The sequence below is a fragment of the Tamandua tetradactyla genome, chromosome 10, assembly GCF_023851605.1.
Source record: "Tamandua tetradactyla isolate mTamTet1 chromosome 10, mTamTet1.pri, whole genome shotgun sequence".
NCBI classification, from domain to species: domain Eukaryota; kingdom Metazoa; phylum Chordata; class Mammalia; order Pilosa; family Myrmecophagidae; genus Tamandua; species Tamandua tetradactyla.
The window spans coordinates 96,747,063-96,760,420 of record NC_135336.1 but is presented as its reverse complement, the minus strand read 5'-3'; the positions used below and the strand labels follow the sequence as shown (position 1 = coordinate 96,760,420).

The 13,358-nt window shown below is 43.7% G+C and overlaps 1 long non-coding RNA gene across 1 annotated transcript; it reads left to right on the top strand.

Moving 5' to 3' along the window:
- Positions 1–10,683: 10,683 nt before the first annotated feature.
- On the top strand, positions 10,684–13,104 carry LOC143648076 (uncharacterized). Its single transcript, XR_013158346.1, has 3 exons — positions 10,684–10,785; positions 10,928–11,001; positions 12,430–13,104. It is a non-coding gene; the product is annotated as an uncharacterized LOC143648076 (long non-coding RNA).
- Positions 13,105–13,358: the final 254 nt, after the last annotated feature.

The window sequence follows — 13,358 nt, the reverse complement described above, 5'->3', positions numbered from 1 at the left end:
TTTAGTATTTTAAATATATCATCCCACTGTTTTCTAGCTTCCATGGTTTCTGCTGAGAAATCTACACAAAGTCTTATTGGGTTTCCCTTGTATGTAATGGATTGTTTTTCTCTTGCTGCTTTCAAGATCTTCTCTTTCTCTTTGACCTCTGACATTCTAACTAGTAAGTGTCTTGGAGAACGCCTATTTGGGTCTAATCTCTTTGGGGTGCGCTGCACTTCTTGGATCTGTAATTTTAGGTCTTTCATAAGAGTTGGGAAATTTTCAGTGATAATTTCTTCCATTAGTTTTTCTCCTCCTTTTCCCTTCTCTTCTCCTTCTGGGACACCCACAACACGTATATTTGTGCCGTTCATATTGTCCTTGAGTTCCCTGATACCCTGTTCAAATTTTTCCATTCTTTTCCCTATAGTTTCTGTTTCTTTTTGGAATTCAGATGTTCCATCCTCCAAATCACTAATTCTATCTTCTGTCTCTTTAAATCTATCATTGTAGCTATCCATTATTTTTTCTATGTTTGCTACTTTATCCTTCACTTCCATAAGTTCTGCGATTTGTTTTTTCAGTTTTTCTATTTCTTCTTTATGTTCAGCCCATGTCCTCTTCATGTCCTCCCTCAATTTATCGATTTCATTTTTGAAGAGGTTTTCCATTTCTGTTCGTATATTCAGCATTAGTTGTCTCAGCTCTTGTGTCTCATTTGAGCTATTGGTTTGTTCCTTTGACTGAGCCATATTCTCAATCTTTTGAGCGTGGACAGTTATCTTCTGCTGCTGGCGTCTGGGCATTTATTCAGATTTCTCTTGGTGTTGGACCCAGCAAGGTTGTAATATTTTTCTGTGAAATCTCTGGGTTCTGTTTTTCTTATCCTGCCCAGTAGGTGGCACTCGTGGCACACGTTTGTCTGCGGGTCCCACCAGTAAAAGGTGCTGTGGGACCTTAAACTTTGGAAAACTCTCGCCGTCCTGGGGGTTCGCTAGCCGAAGCGGCTTGAGCCGGCCGGGGTCCGAACGCAGGGAGGGTTGCTGGTCGCCGCAGCCAGGGAAAGAGCCCGTCCGAATTTCCTAGTCAGCCCTGGGCAACAAGCGTGGCGGGAGGGCGCCAGCGGCAGCAGCCCGCCCGGGAGAGTGCACGTTCCCCGGGAGTCACGGGTTTGGAAGGGGCCTCCCCCACCCGTCACCGTTCTCCGCGGCCTGGGGGTTTCCGATCCAATTCTCTCAGTTGGTCCGGGGGCTGCGCGTGGTGTGGGCGCCAGCCGTCTTTGTTTCAGGGGACCGCCTCTCCAATTCTCCCAGCCGGCCCGGGAAGGGGGAAGGGAGCAACTCCGGCCGCTTGCCACCCCGCCCGGTAAGGCCCGCGCGCCTCGGCTATCTCACCCGAGCTGCTTCTCTCAGCCAGCCAGCCGTTCCAGGATGGGGTACGCTGTCTTTTTTATCTCTGTTGTGGCTTTGGGCGCTTTCTGTATCGTTTCTACTCCCCTAGTAGGTGTCCTGGAGAAGAAACTAAGATCCACGCGTCTTACTAAGCCGCCATCTTCCAGGAAGTCCCTATCAAGTTTGCCACAATAGTTTTTAATCCAAGAATAAAATCAACAGGAATTGCGTATGACCCAAGAAAGAACTGTGCTTACAAAAAGTCTCTAATATGGAGAGCACCTGATATGCTGTGCTGCTCAAATAAAAAATCCAAATGGTTTAGCAATTACAGATGGCTTTCAATAATCCTTTTCCCATATTTCTTTCCTTTTCTAAAGTAATTTTTTATATGTGACATCGACAACTAATACATATAGGATAATTAATTAGCATGGGGGCACAACTTTAAGTTTTATTTTTTTTGCTGAAGCTTTTGTGCTGAGGTGTAGAAATGGGACTGCAGAGGGTAAGCCTGGTCACCATGGAAACAGCATTGCAAGAAATGAAGTGGCTCCAGAGTCCACGGCATGCAGGCTGGAGGTTAATTCCCACAGCGAGGCTGTCCGTGTTTAGTGGACATGGGGCAGCGGCCGACTGTGACAGTGGTCGTGACCGACCTTCATCGTGACCACCCTTGAGGAAAAAATGTGACTCATGACTCGTACCCTCTACACCATTAAGTATTTTATGAAAAGGATAATGGAAATTGCTGGCAGACCTGAGGAATGTCCACATGCAATGTGGGCCTTCTCTCCTGCTCTGTATGGACCAGAATGCAGACCTTAGCTCATTAGACTTGCTCCCCAGTAAGGGTATTTAAGGATTCTTTTCCAAATGCTCCAAACCTGCTCCTTACACATTTCTCATCTTGTATCACAAATGCACAGTAACCAAGGCCGTCTCTCATGTCGAAAAGGAATCATAAAAGCTGACCTTTCTACTAAGCTTGCTGGGAAACAACCCGGACTATTAGGACTTTATACTGGCTTGGTTGGTCTTGCCATCAATTCCCCACTTGGGAATGAAAAAGGATTAACAATAATGCCTATTTTCTCACGTTTACTATTCATGATTTCTAAGGTTGTCTGCTTGAGCCAAATTATTAGGAGTGGGGGGTGGAGGGTTATTTTCAATGAACAAATAATTTGTAAGTTATAAATCCAAGAAAAAAACTTGGTCCCAAGTTAAAGTGTTTAGGACTGTAAATATTGAGCCTTAAAACAGGTTTGGTTTGGAATTCTTGAAATAGAGGAGTGTTTTTGAGAATTTTATTGACAGTAATAATGTCCCTGAATTCCAACTCACTTTATGTCAATGGCTATGTTAGATTTTACAATGGTAAAATCCCAGGCTCTGGGGTTCAATCTTGGGTTTCGTATTTCTCAGGTGTGTATTTTGGGTGAATTATTTAATCTCTTGTGTTATTCCTTCAGTTGTGAAAGGGAGATGAAAGTAATACCAACCTACTTGGTGGAATCAACCCGTTGTACCTAAAAGAGGTGATTCATATCATATGCTTAGCAGCGTGACCAGTAAAGCGTTCATCAGATGCTTTGCATGCATACATATATGTTTAATAGCTCAGTTGTTGCTATAATCAGGCCACATGGCATATTTCCTTGGAAAATACTATTGCAATAGAGAAAGTGATAATGGAAGGATATGGTAAAATTTAGTCTAATTCTTTTTTTTCTTTAAACTTTTTTATTGTATAATATAACATATATATAAAGCAAAGAAATAAAAGAATCTATAGTTTCCAAAGCACTCTTCAACAAGTATTTATAGGACAGATCCCAGAGTTTGTCATGGGCTGCCATACAATCCTTTAAGATTTTTCCTTGTAGCTGCTCCAGAATATAGGAGGCTAGAATGCTTAAATATTTTTTTATCATCACAATTGACTTTTTTCCTTCTTTTTTTTGGGAAACATAACACATATTCAAAAAAGCTATAAATTTCAAAGCACAGCACCACAATTAGTTGTAGAACCTTTTCAGAGTTTGACATGGGTTACAATTCTACAATTTAGGTTTTCATATCTAGCTGTTTGAAGATACTGGAGATGAAAAGAGATATCAATTTAGTAATTCAGCATTCATATTCATTTGTTAAATCCTATCTTCACTGCATAACTCCACCATCACCTTTGATCTTTCCATCCCTCTCTTTAGGGGTGTTTGGTTTATGGCCATTCTAAATTTTTCCTATTGGAAGGGTCTGTTACTAATATGGGGTAGGGAGATGGAACTATCTGATGTTCTGGAGAGGCTGAGCCCTCTAGGTTTCAGGACTTATCTGGACCAGGGACCCATCGGGAGGTTGGAGGTTTCTGGAAAGTTACTTTAGTGCATGGAACCCATGTAGCATCTTATATATTCCCTAGGTGTTCTTTAGGATTGGCTGGAATGGTCCTGGTTGGGGTTTGGCAGGTTATGATAGGTAGCAAGGTCTAACTGAAGCTTGCTTCAGAGGAACCTCCAGAGTAGCCTTTCAACTCTATTTGAACTCTCTCTGCCACTGATATTTTATAAATTACACTTCTTTTCCCCCTTTCGGTCAGGATGGAATTGTTGATCCCATGGTGTCAGGGCTGGATGCATCCCTGGGAGTTATCTCCCACATCGCCAGGGAGACTTTCATCCTGGGATGTCATGCCCCACGTAGGGGGGAGGGCAATGATTTCACTTGCAGAGTTGGGCTTAGAGAGACTGAGATCATATCTGAGCAACAAAAGAGGTCCTCCAGAAGTAACTCTTAGGCATGCCTATAGGTAGTTTAAGCCTCTCTGCTATTAAACTTCACAAGAGTAAGCCTCAGGATTAAAGAATGGCATATTGATTTGGGTGTCTCCAAAGTTTGAAACAGTATCAGGGGATTCCCTATTGGTAAGGTTTAACATTTCCATATTCTTTCTCCCATCCCCCAAGGGACTTTGCCAATGATTTTTGATTATCTGCTTAATGTACTCTAGAATGTATCCAGGCATTCCAATAATCTATACTGGATTAAAGGACCTCTTTCTTATTCTGGGCTCCCTGTGTTTCACTTGTTCAAATGAGCTATGCAGATAGGTTGAGTTAGATTATGCCCGACAGAGGATTTCAGTTCAAGACCAAATAAACTTTTCTTCCTTTGGTCTCAAAGAGTATGTGTGGTTCTAAAATATAGACACTGTCTTCCTTACCCCTGGTTCTAAATTACTTTAGCCCCAACCTGATCAGCTTCATTCTTATCTCTAAATAAAACAGCCTCTTGAAATCCAGAAAAAATAATCACCCCTTTGGACTTAATGTGTCTGCTCTAAAAGCTTACAATCTAGGCCCCTGTTTTCTTACAAGCATTTTCTAAAGGCGACCATACCATTGTTGTTCTTTGTTTCTGGCTTGTTTTGCCTCACCAAATGTCTCCCATGTTCATGCACATGGTTGCATGCCTCATGACTTTGTTCCTTTTTGGAGCAGCACAACCTTCATTCATAAGTATACACCATCATTCGCCAATCTACTTCTCAGTCAGTGCGTCCTACAGCTGCCTGCATTCATGGGCATCTTGTATAGTGCCCAAAACCCACAGTCCATCATCATTCTCTATTTTAGATCATTTGTTCCCAAGAGAAAGAAAACCAATAAACACACCCTTGCCAAATAGGAAATCTAAACCTCCTCTTAACTCTTGTCCCTTCCCCCATAATGGAAGGATATGGTAAAATTTAGTCTAATTCTTGACTTTTTTTTGTATGCTGTTTGGTGGGGGTCACATTTCACTCTTTTTTCATGTGACTATCCTGTTATTGTAGCACCATTTGATGAACTTTTTTCTTTTTGGGGGGGGGGGGAACATGCATGAGCCAGAAAGCAAACCCAGGCCCACTCCATGGTGGGTGGGAGCTCTACCACTGAACTATCCTTGCACCCCTTGACTTGTTTTTAAAGTTGTTCAAGATGTTGGTTTGAAGCTCTGGTCTCTGAAGCTCACCAAGGCTTTGCTCTGGCATTGGCAAACTCTTCTGTTCTGCTTGGTGTCCTACCCTGGGGGTGGAAGGGCATTCCTCTCCCAGCCGAGAAGGCTGGTTAGAAATGCACAGCAGACAGCTCACCCCAGCTGTCCTGGTTAGAGGTGAAATGTGTTCCTTCCGCAGCTGCCAGCCTGAAGTATAGACGGGAGGGAAATGCAGAGTCATGATTCTCTGCCAGCAGAGGACCCTGTGGCTCTCCAACCTGGGAACGAGAGCAGGTGAAAGTCCGTGACTGCGTCTCCCGTGGACTGCGTAGGGTCTGGTTCCCGGTGTCTAGGTCTGTGTGGCTGTGTGTCTAGGACACCAAGGGCAGGGGGTGGAAAGGCAGCAGCTGAGCCCAGCGCCTCTGCTTTATGCTGTGCGCCCCTGAACAAGCCTTGGCATGGTTAGGAAAGGCACGCAGCAACAGAAGCTGCAAAGCAGGTTGCAGATCACACTGCACTCCCCAAACACCCCGTCAACTGTCTCCACGGGAAATGACAGCCCAAGTAGGTCAAGAGCTTTCTCAAAGGGGTAGAGCCTGCAAAGCGTGGGTGTCAACTTTGCTGGCATATCAATAAATAGAGAGTTATAGTAACAAAACCTGTAAGTTTGCACCAAATGCCCCCGACTACAATGTGACACTTTCCCTTCAGCATCAGCATCTTCTTTTAAAATATATAAATCAGTGTAATACACATTCATGGTAAAAACAAAAAATTCAAATAGCAAAGAAAGTCAGTAAAAATTCCATTTTTCCTGCTGATCCTTTTTCCAGACTTTACAATTAACCATTATTAATCATTTCTTGTATATTCTTCTAGAATTCAAATTTACATTTCCTGTGAATACAAGTTATGGAACAGTAAGAATAGGAGAGGATAGGACAATATAGTATGAGATTATAAATGCTGTTCTGACTTTTTTCTTTCCACTGAAAACACCCAGGCAATTTTTATACATCAGCACATGTAGATTTTCCTTATTCTTTTTTTTAGAAAACTATATAGTATTACTACACTGACTTAACCAGGCCAATATTGTAGACTTTGTGGTTAGTTTCTAGTTATTTGCTATAATAAGAAAGGCTACCATGAATATTTCTGTACAGTCATTATTGTACATTTACTCAGATATCCGTAGGTGAAATTCCTATATGGGAATGATGCATTAAATGGTCTGTACATTTTAAATAAGTTGCCAAATTCCTCCCCAAATATCATATTTATTCTCCAACCCACAGGTACGAGAGTGCCTGTTTCCAACACCTAAACTTCACATTTGCCTACATTGAAAGTGATTAATTTTTATTGTTGTTTTTGTTTGAGTTTCTTTAATTATGAGACAGTTTGAGAATCTTTTCCTATGTTTATTAGCCATTTAATGTTTTTCATGTGAACCTATTCAAATCTTATGGTTTTTTTTTCCTATTGGGTGACTTCTGACAGATTTTATAAGGACTCTGTATTTAGAGAAACAAGCGCTTGTCTACACGTCATCCATATTGAAAACAGCCTAATCACTTGCTGTGTGTCTTCTGACTGATTATGATGTTTCTTTCTCCCCTTACTCAGAAGGTGTAAAGGGTTTTGGAGTTAGATTTATCGGCCTCTTTATAGTTTCTGGGCTCAGCAGAGTCTAACCATTGAGGGGCTGCTTTGCCCAAGGTTGACCTTGTGTTTTAATGGCAGGTATGGAGAGACATTGTGATAACAGAAGCACGATGGCTGTTTACCTCATTTTATGGCCCTGGGAAGATCTCAGAAAGTCTAACTCAAATATTTATCTCCACCTACCTGCTTCCAGGAAGGCTTTTTAGTTCTGGAATCATTAGCTCACTCTAGGACCAATATCCGTAGGTGATCCCTGTGGAAATGCCCCAAGCCCCACCTGATTTCTTGGATGTCATGTGATCTGGGCCCTATTATCCCAATTATACAGTGAGCTCTACTGCTCCAACCCAGCTCCTCAGGTGCCCGGGTCAGGGCAGCCCCAAGACCAAAGAACATGCCAGGCAGGGAGTTAGACATGAATTGAAATTAGGACTTATAAACAGAAGAGGATCCTTCCCGATGGCCGCCACTTGGGCAACGGAAGTCAGTGCTCTGCAAAAGGGGTGGCTTATAAGAGTTTAGGACAAGAAAAGAGTGCAAGAGCAGAGTCTCAGCAGGGTCTGGTGATGCAGGGGTCTGGAGGTTTGTTATAACAGTGATCAAGGGAGGGGGGTTGCAGTGCCTGTTCAGGATACCATCTGTACATCCTTTCCCCCTGAGGAGGTCTGATGACCTTTAATGTCAGCCCCAGTCATGTAGGTGGCTACACGCAATGACCTGCTCTCAAAATGGAGGGGGACCCCAGGCTCTGGATCCCCACATCTACTAATTCCAGCTGTTAAGTTTTCAGCAGAGATGAATTGCGTGGGTGAAGATCCTGAACGGAGGTGCAGATTGGAGAGCAGCTTGCATATGCCTTCTTTTTTCCTGTAAGCATTCGTTAAACCAGGTGGTGCCACTGAAGACAGGTCATGAGACATTGGGCCAGCTAGGGCTCTGGCAGGATTCTCTCTTTCTGAACATGGCATGGTGGGTTAACAAACATACACATGTGTTTGCTGGATAATATCCAAAATTTTCCTCCTGCCCCTTTCTGTATTTTATTCTACCTTTTCAGATTGATCACTTTCTTCAGGTTTGAGGTGTTTCTATGATGGTTCAAACAAGGTTGAGGGCTCCAGATTCTTTAACTCAATTATCTTAGTTTCTTAGGGCTTCTTAGTTCTTAGAACAAGTACTATGAGTTCCTTGAGCTGTTTTGAGAAGGAAGCTATCACAAACAAAATTTTACCCCAAATGATAAATCAAAATCAGTAAGAATCTTGATCAAAGTTTCTTGACAACCTCCCACAGATCTTTTATGAACTGTGTGATCTTGTGCAAGATTGGGTTATGCAAATGAAAACAGAAAATGCACTGGGAGTGCTTGATGCAGTACCTGGAATGTGGGTAAAGGGTCTGTAAAAGACAGCTATAAAATTGTTAAGAATTGAGAAAAGACTCTAGCACAGCCTATAAAATGAAAATAATTTAATGGTATATTGTTTCTTAAAAAACAAGTCATTAAATAAGCCCGTAGAAAGGACCGGGCATAGATGTCAAGATAGTTGAATCTTTCCATAATGATAAAGGCATCAGAATTGGTCAATCTCCAAAGAGGAAATAAATAGAACGCTCAAATTTTAATAAATTATTATACTGATCTAATAGTAAAAGTACCAGGTGCAAAAGAAAGGCTGGGTACCAGGAAACCACAGGGAGAGCGCAATAATAGGGAGAAGGAGGGAGGCGTAACAGGTTTTAACCAACCCTAGTTCCAGAGGTAGGAGAGGGAGGACATGTTCAGAGGAAACAAGGAGAGAGGGCTTTAGAGAAGGATGCCTATAGGAGACAGGCAAGGGAATAAATGCCTGTATTTCACTATGTTCCCGCCCTCCTGTCAGCTGGGGCTCTCCTTTGTTGAATTAATCTGGAAGCTAAGTGCAAAGTTAGAGGGGCTGCCCACAAGATCACCCTCACTCTCACACCCACTGCAAAAAGAGGGGGTTCTCCAAACTGCCCCCTGTTTTGATAATTGATTAAAGACTCATAGAACTCACTGAAAACTCTTATCTTTATAGTTACAATTTATTACAGGGAAAGGACACAAATTAGAATTGGCCAACGGAAGAGATGCCTGGGGCAGAGTCCAGGAAAGTGCCAGACATGAAGCTTCTATTGTTTCCTCCCCACGGGATCATGGGCACTGTTCCTCTCCTGGCATCTATGTGCGATAACATCATGGAAAACTGCCAACTGGTTTAGTGTCCACAGTTGTTGCTGGGTCTCCATCACATAAGTCTACTTGACTGCCCGTGTGACTGATCTCATTCTCCTGCTCTGCTAGAGGTCAGGCTGGTAATGCGTGACTCAAAGCCCTCAAGCAACAAACAGGCCCTGCCATCAGCATGACCTTCAAAAGGTTTAGAGATTCCTTCCAGAAGTTGAAGGCAAAGCCTAGATCTCAGTTTTGGCAAAGTTAAATCCTGTACTATGCAACAATCTAGAGAGCAAGGGAGCTTGTTAATTTTATCCATGAAGGCTGCCTTCCTAGGGCAATAACGGGGTAAAAGAAGGCTGGGGAATGCGTCTTGGGGAGGCACTTTAATACCTGTCCAACTCACCATCTTTATCATTTTGGGTTCTTTTCCTGATTGTCCACCTGTTGAACGTGACATTCTGTAGATGGCATGACTCTTGAACTGGTGGCTCAGTATCATCTGCAAATGACCTCACTTTGGCACAGCTTCTAGTAATCCCCACTGAACTTTCATTGAAGGACTTATGGTAATTGCCACATTTGGCAAGGGATAAAGAATATGGTGGAAAATATTGTATTCCCAGGCACTTAAAAATATTTTTATTGAGAAATCTCACACAGAGGCCATACAATCAACGGCTCACAATATTATCACATAGTTGTGTATTTAACACCATGATCATTTTTGGGAAAATTTACATCACTCCAGAAAAAGAAATAAAAAGAAAAGCTCATATATCTTAGACCCCCATTCCCTTCCTTTCATTGACCACTAGTATTTCAATCTGCCCATTTTTTTTTTACCCCTTATCCTCCCCTATTATTTTATTCATTTTTCCTTACTTTTTACTCATCTGTCCATACCCTGGATAAAAGGAGCATCAGACACAAGGTTTTCACAATCATGTAGTCACATTGTAAAAGCTATATAGTCATATAATGCATAAGAATAACCTTCAGGATCACGTCTTGACTCTGCTTGAGATTTCTCAGCCACTGAACTTTGTCTCACTTCTCTTCCCCCCTCCTTTTGTTCAAGAAGCCTTTATCAATCCCATGATGCCAGGTCCCATCTCATCCCTGGAGTCCTGTCACATGTTACCAGGGAAATTTATACCCCTGGGAGTCATGTCCCTTGTAGGACAGTGTGTTAACCTGCTAAGTTGGTTTAGAGAGAGAGGCCACATCTGAGCAACAAAAGAAGTTCTCTGGGGGTGACTCTAAGGCATAATTATAAGTAGACTTAGCTTCTTTGCAGGAATAAGTTGCATAGGTTTGAACCCCAAGATTCGGGCTCTGTCCCAGGCACTTATAAGGGTAGCTGCAAATGCTTCCATATCCTGATATAGCCCACCTTGAGTCCTCCTAATAAGATACAACTGCTGGGTTTACTGACATATGAATATAAACATTGTGACCCACTGTGACACTTCCTGGAGAGTAGTATTCTGGTAACTAAAGCATAGCAAGTAGCCTTTAGGATGGCATCTACTCTCACTGGATTGCACCATCTGGGCAGAGGTGGTTCTTTCTGGAATCCCATTACCTATTCCATCCCCATTCACCTATAATGTGAATTAATCCTGACACTGGATTTGATATCACTTGCTTATTTTCTGCCTGAGTTTAGGGCCCATATTACCACCCATCTCTTTTCCCCCAGACTTTCTAGAAGGCACGGAGTCATCGGAGCACAAACTCACTTCAGAGCCTAAGGTACTCTTTGCAGGGTATCTGGTAAGTGATTCAAATTCAACTTCCTTAGTTACAATGACTAGCTTGTTTCCTAGAGCCCAGCAGATGCTCATACCATGTTTGGAGTGTGACCTCTAAGCCTGCTTTGAGTTTTCTCATTCTTTGCCCAAAGCCCCAGCCCACTTTCTAGGCTGGCATGAGCTCTTCCAGGGTCCATTCCTCAGTGGGTGGACTGTATAGCCATAGCACCCCCTTAGGCCTGAGGATGCCCAAAAGGCATCTTGGACCAGTGGGTTGGCTTGACCAAGTGATGGCTCTGGTGGTAGAGATGGAAATGCAGGTGGGAGAGAAGGGCACAGGCTGTAAGCCTGACACGCTATTTGCAACTTTGCTCCTGTCCTCAGTGTTAGAGGTGGGCCTGCCTTGATGGCATCCTTTCCCCTCCAACCTGCTCTACCCAACTCTGCCAACATATGGTACCTTGTCTATAGCTTCAGAGGCCTCATAGTTAGAGGTCAAGTTCAACCTCCTAAGCCTGGCCCCAACTGTGTCCCCTGCATTAACTCCTGCCATGGACCAGGATTTGAGCCAGGATTTTCAGTTAACACCCCCTCCTGCCTCATACATGCATGCGTACCTGCTCACACACATGTACACACAGCCACTTGCACAATGCTCAACCGTCGTTACTCACCGATATTACTCCCCAAGTCTCCTTAATCCTATCCTGAAGCCTTCTTGACTAATCCCACCCATGAAGACGATTTGTTGATTCAGCAGCAATTTGTCTAGTGTCAAATGTTTGAAGGGGCTCTGGGCACAATTCTGGAGGTAACAGGGCACAGCCTCTGCTCTCGCTGATGGAGGAGAGGGTAAGATGAGGCACAGGTCTCCAGCAGTGGGAAGAGCAGGGACCATGGGGTTCAGAAGATGGCACTTCCCAGCCTGGATGAGTGTGTGTGTGTTAAAGGAAGGCTACCCCAGTGGACGTGTGAGCAGCTGGCTGAGCAGGACGTTGGAGTGGGCAGTAGGCATGGGGGTGGGCCATCCGACAAGTGGAAGAACTGGAACGGAGTGAGACGAAGATGGGTTGAGGAGCTGTGAGCCACCTGTATGCCGGAGCAAAGGGGCTGAGGGGCGAGAGGGCAAGGGGTAAGAGCAGGGAGTGGGGGGTCAGGGGTGGCATTGAGAACTGGACCCAGGGGGTTCCTTGGACAGGTCCTGAAGGGAGCAGGTGAACATTATCAAGGTCCTACAGCACTCAGAGGCTGCAGCCCCTCCCTGGGTATGACACGGCCCCCTCCCTGGTGGTGTCGTGTAACTTCCTGCTCTCCAAGCTTGGTCAGAATCTCCAAAATTGCACCATCACTTAGATCCCAGTGAATACACAGAATGATGGAAAGAATGAATACATCATCCTTTGTAAGGAAAAATGAGTGTGTGGTGGACAAAATTCTCTCTCCTTTGCAGCAAGGCTGACATCCTAGGAATAGTACGACACACAGCTCAGCATCCCTCAGAAGACTCTGGACGCATTAAGGTGGGAAGGAGGGACACGCTGTGGACGGGCCTCCTGCGGGCGGCCAACTCTGGGACCAGTGGGGTAGTGTTCCTCCTGGTGGAATCCTCAGCCCAGCCAGGGCAGAAGGGGCAGCCACACACCTCACGCCTGGGGAGGCGTGTCCACTGAGACCAGTGGGCGCCGCCCTTCAGTACAAGATATGATTCCTGCCCCAAATGAGCACAATTTGGGAGTCAGAACCCTCTAAAGAACTCGATCCTCCTCTTGTAATTGACACTTGCTGCAAACCCCAATGGACCAAAACCTCAAGCATGAGAAACCAGAAGAAAATAACATAACATGCTGATTCCAGTGTCAGAGGGATGATAAATAAAATCTAGTAGGAAAATCAGAGTCAGAATCTAGACTATGGGTTATCAGGAGGTAGGTTGGGAATAGGGAATGGAAGTTAAGGCTTCAAATGTGCAGGGTTCAGAAAAACAAACAAACAAGCAAACAGAAATGTGCAGGGTTCCTGTTTGGATGTTTTGGTAATGGATGGTGGTGACGTTGTGAATGCAACCAACAGCCCTGCAGTACATATCTGAATGTGATTAAAAGGGGAAATGGTAGATTGCATATATGGTAATGGAATAAAATAAAATTAAAAATCCGTGGATGTATACTATACAAACATGGACTTAAATTAAATCATGGACTTCAATTAATACAATTATAAAAATGAGCTACCACCAATTCTAACAAATGTTCACACCAATGCAAGGTGTGTGGGAATCCTGTCTTTATGCATGATTGTTTTGTAAACCCACAACTTCTCTAAGACAAAGCAAAACAAAAACCACTAAAAAGATCTAGTAGGTCCAGCTTGGAGGCAAAA